Source organism: Delphinapterus leucas, chromosome 16, assembly GCF_059928025.1.
Source record: "Delphinapterus leucas isolate spDelLeu-1000000601 "Yukka" chromosome 16, BTC_Dleu_Yukka2, whole genome shotgun sequence".
Classification (NCBI taxonomy): domain Eukaryota; kingdom Metazoa; phylum Chordata; class Mammalia; order Artiodactyla; family Monodontidae; genus Delphinapterus; species Delphinapterus leucas.
In genome coordinates this window covers 19,361,206-19,365,917 of record NC_143144.1, presented here as the reverse complement: position 1 = coordinate 19,365,917, position 4,712 = coordinate 19,361,206, and the positions used below count along the sequence as shown (strand labels likewise).

Below are 4,712 nucleotides of genomic sequence, written 5' to 3'. Positions count from 1 at the left end.
GCTGCTTTTCCAGAAAAGAAAGGAAACTCATGCATCAGAAAAAGTGACTGATAAACATACCAAAAGAATATGGCTGCACAAATACCAGAACCTGATCAGTTAAAATAGTTCAATGAACTTCTTGGAACCTACTATAAACTTAAAGAAACATGCTTTTTGGATTATGTTAAAGACTTCACAGGAAGAGAAGTAATACCTGTTGAGATAACCTGCTCAGAACATTGCTTATAGAAATATTTTTAAATGATGCAAAGAATATCCATTAAATTTCAGGAATATCATATTCAGCAGAATGAAGCCCTGGCAGCAAAAGCACAACTCTTAACTAACCACAATAGAGAAGTCCTGATGGATGGACTTTCAGCAAAGGACTGCCAACAGCTATTGCACTGGAAATGAGGATTCGTCTGATAGAATCCCTTGAAAGCAGTAACCACCAGGTTAAACTGTTTGTCATGACTGTTTGGCAAATGGAAACTAGTGAGAAACAAAGTTGCAATTTACCATGAATAATCAAAACAGAAGGTCTTACTGTTTAGTTAAAATAATAAGGTGCAACATTTGTTATGGTTTTAAGATTGAGCAGCTTGGCCACTTGATTAGAAAAATAAACCATTATTTCTTCAACTGTGACTATTAATTTTAAAATAAAATACGTGTTCAATCATGTATAAGAAAAATGTTTTATTACTAAAAGTGAAATAAATGGAAATATCACTGACTAGTTGTTTATACCATATAGTACCATAGTATTCTGACCAGTCTGTGGACACCTTGAAATGTTTTTCAATAGGAATTATCCTCTAGATATTCCTGTTCATTTACATCTGCCTCACACTGATGGTAAATACATAAAACAGTTACTTGCTTTAAAATAAAAATAATTCAGGCTGCTTTCACACTGTGGTTATCTTACCATGTAGCCTCCTTCATGATTGCTAAGACAAGAGAACAGAATGAAAGGATGGTGTTTGCTTTTCTACTGCCACACGTCACTCCCATTCATATTTACTTGGCCAGAGCTGTAACATGGCTCCGCTTAGGTGCAAGCAGACTGCAAATTGTAGCCTTGTATTCCCAGGAAAGAAAGGAGAACTGGATATTGGTTTGCACTACTAACTTTTATTTTTTCTCTAAGTATTGAAGTTACTAATACAAACTATAGTAAATAGATGGGATATCTTGAGTCCTGACTTCATGCTTAATCAATATCTTGTATAGGTTAGTCTCATACAGAAAATAAAGACAAAAATTTTTAATTGAAATGGTAATAAAATTGACACTTTTCAAGCTTACTTCCTTAAAAAAAAAAAACTTCCCACAGACTATTGTTTTCATGAGAAAGGAGCTCATTACTCTTTTGCTTTTTTTTAAGTGGGATTGTTTTTTTGTTTTGTTTTGTTTTGGCTGTGCTGGGTCTTTGTTGCTGCACGTTGGCGTTCTCTAGTTGTGGTGAGTGGGGGCTACTCTTCATTGCAGTATGTGGGTTTCTCACTGCGGTGGCTTCTCTTGTTGCAGAGCACAGGCTCTAGGTGCACGGGCTTCAGTAGTTGTGGCGTGCAGGCTCAGTAGTTGTGGTGTGTGGGCTTTGTTACTCCGCAGCATGTGGGGTCTTCCCGGACCAGAGATCAAACCCGTGTCCCCTGCACTGGCAGTTGGATTCTCAACCACTGCACCACCAGGGAAGTCCAGAAAGGAGCTCATTACTCTTTTATGGCAATACTGACTGGCATTTCAAAAAAAACCCTAGGTCTTAATTATACTGTGATTAAAATTCTTATATACTTTTAATTTGCAGATTAACCCTAACATATTTCCACCCTCAGGGAGAAATATTTATCCCAATGCAATAAGAAGTGTAAAGAAATAAAGAATGAATAATAATTTTAGAATCAAAGAACTTAAAGGGACCTTCAAGAGATGTGACTTTATTATGAAACATTTACTGAGCCCTTTCTACATGTTAGCAATACATACATATCACCCTGTAATGGATGATAGTTCAGGAAACACGAAAATGTGTAAGTCACAGTGTCCCTGCCCAAGAAGCTTACAATGTATAGGGGAAACAGACATTAAAATATTCTGTGAGATCATAGAAGGAATAAATACCTCTGACTTGAGGAAGGTACATCAGAGAAAGTTAAATGGAAGAAGTCTCAAATCTGGGCTTTGAAAAGAGAAGAAGTGATGGGGGAAAAGGATGGGTATTCTAGTGTAATGAAACATTAATAAACAAAGGAAAGCAGACCCATTCTGAGCACCACAAGAAGGCTGTCTAGGTCCTCTAAGCAAAGAGTCAATGTGTTCCTCTAATGAGTGCAAGTAAAAAGTAAGCTGGTATATCTCAACCAAGAGAAATTATGTTCTAGTGTTACAATTAGGAGTAAGAAGTTTTAGACTCTACCCTGAAAAAATTTAAGATGTAAAAGTACACGACATGATCAAAGAAATAATGAAAATGACTTTGGTGAGTGTTGTTGCTGATACCACAGTTGGGCCTCAGTCATGGAGAGTGTTGAAAGCCAGAGAAAGGACTTTATCCTACGAGCAGGGAAAGATCGTTAGAAGTTCTTAAGAATGATATGAAGTGACTAGATTTCTGTTACATAGGGAAATTAAGGTTGCAGAAAGAATAATAGAGAGGAAAAGTTTAAAAGCAGGTCATTTTCGGAATTCCCTGGCGGTTCAGTGGTTAGGACTCTGTGCTTCCACTGCAGGGGACACAGGTTCGATTCCCTGGTGAGGGAACTAAAATCCCGCATGCCACACAGCGCAGCCAAAAAGAATAAAATAAAACAAAAATAAAAGCAGGTCATTTTGTTAGTTGGCTATAGATGGGGAGTCATGATGATCTGCAGTAGAGGCAAGGCAATGACAGTAACAGTAGTTGGTGAAAGAAAAGATGAATTTGATAAATTTGTTAAATTTTTGCAGACTGATCAGTTGTAAATATAAGGATATGGGAGAAGGATTTAAGAACTACATTCTAGTTAATGGATTCTATCATTTTAGGGAGCACAGCAAGAGGAACTGTGTAAGAGAGAAGCTGATCAATCTATTAGGGACATGTGGAATTTTGAACACTAGCAGTGTTGAGTCCTAGAGCTACGATATACTAACTGTTTGATCTTAAACAAGTTACTTAACCTGTAAGTGCCTCTGAGGGTTGAACATGCTCATGAAAGAGCTTAGTACAATGCCTGAATCATAGCAAGAGATCAACAGTGTTAGCTGTTTTTAACTACTACTATTATCATCATTATTATCATTATCATCCATGTGTAGATGCCAAAAACAAAAAGACTGTTGGGAATCACTGCTCATGAGAAAGATGAGGATGTGAAATGGGGATTTATAGTAACATAGAGATTAGGACTGAGTATAGCAAGAGAGGAGAAGATGGCCAAAGATGGGTGTAGTTTGAGGAGAGGACTGAGATCAGAGCTTCCATTTAAGGGATGGGCAGAACAGTAGAAATGTATGGGGTTCTCTGGGGGACAGGAGCCATTCATCCCTTGGCCCATGATCACTACATGATTGTACCAGACATGTCCAGGCACAAGGAGGCAACACCACTGGAGGCAGACCTTCTCTACAACATTAAATGTCCCCAAAGCTTAAGCCCAGTGTTGTTTATCTTACATCACAAGTGTTCAAGACTCAGGACTGTTCTTCATGAATCACAATATCACAGGAAACCTCTCAATCACCTCATCTAATTCTTTATTTCAGGTAAAGAAATTGAGGCCCCATGTGACTTGAGCAGGTCAGATTTCAGTTAATGACAAAGTTTAGACTTAGGTTGCCAAACATAATGCCACAAAGCCCATGGGGAGTGTGTCACTGAATCTAATGGCTTAGGAATATGGTAATGCCTTTAAAGGGTGCTCTCTTTCCATCTTCTCAAGGGGCACTTGCATTACTCAGGGTTTCTCAACCTCAGCCCCATTATTAACATTTGGGGCTGAACAACTCTGTGTTGAGAGGGGCCGTCATCCCACTGTAGAATGTTTAGAGCATCCTTTCTACCTGCTAGATGCCAGCACATACCCCTCAACCCAGCTGTGACAACCAAAAACACCTACAGACACTACCACATGTCCTTTGGAGGATAAAACTGCCCCAGGTTGAGAATCACTGTTCTAGCTGATATATGTTAATTTTCTCCATTAAGAAGTGATAAACTCACTCAAATGCCCAGATTTTAAAATACATGCTCAGATTAATAAAATTGGAACTTGTTTGCTTTGGGCTAGTGATCTTGGAAAGAATTTATCTGTCTCCTTCAAAAAATGGGGAATTAGCGTTTGGGTATTTGAAATTATAATAGTCACTGTATCAAATACCCATTTCAATGAATGACCCAAATAAGGCCTCAGTAAATTACTCCAAATCATCATCCAAAAAAAAAAAAAAAACGGGCCTCCCTGGTGGCGCAGTGGCTGAGAGGCCACCTGCCAACGCAGGGGACACGGGTTCGTGCCCCGGTCCAGGAAGATCCCACATGCCGCGGAGCGGCTGGGCCCGTGAGCCATGGCCGCTGAGCCTGCGCGTCCGGAGCCTGTGCGCCGCAACGGGAGAGGTCACAACAGTGAGAGGCCCGCGTACCACAAAACAAAACAAAAAAAATCATGATTAAAGATGAAATACTGTTTTAGGAAATAAAGGAATAAAGTAAAAATTCATCTGTTAGCACTCTACCAAATAAA

At 39.0% G+C, this 4,712-nt stretch overlaps 1 pseudogene; it reads left to right on the top strand.

Moving 5' to 3' along the window:
- Positions 1–399, top strand: LOC111167619 (mitochondrial import inner membrane translocase subunit Tim9 pseudogene; annotated as a pseudogene).
- The last annotated feature ends 4,313 nt before the right edge of the window (positions 400–4,712 follow it).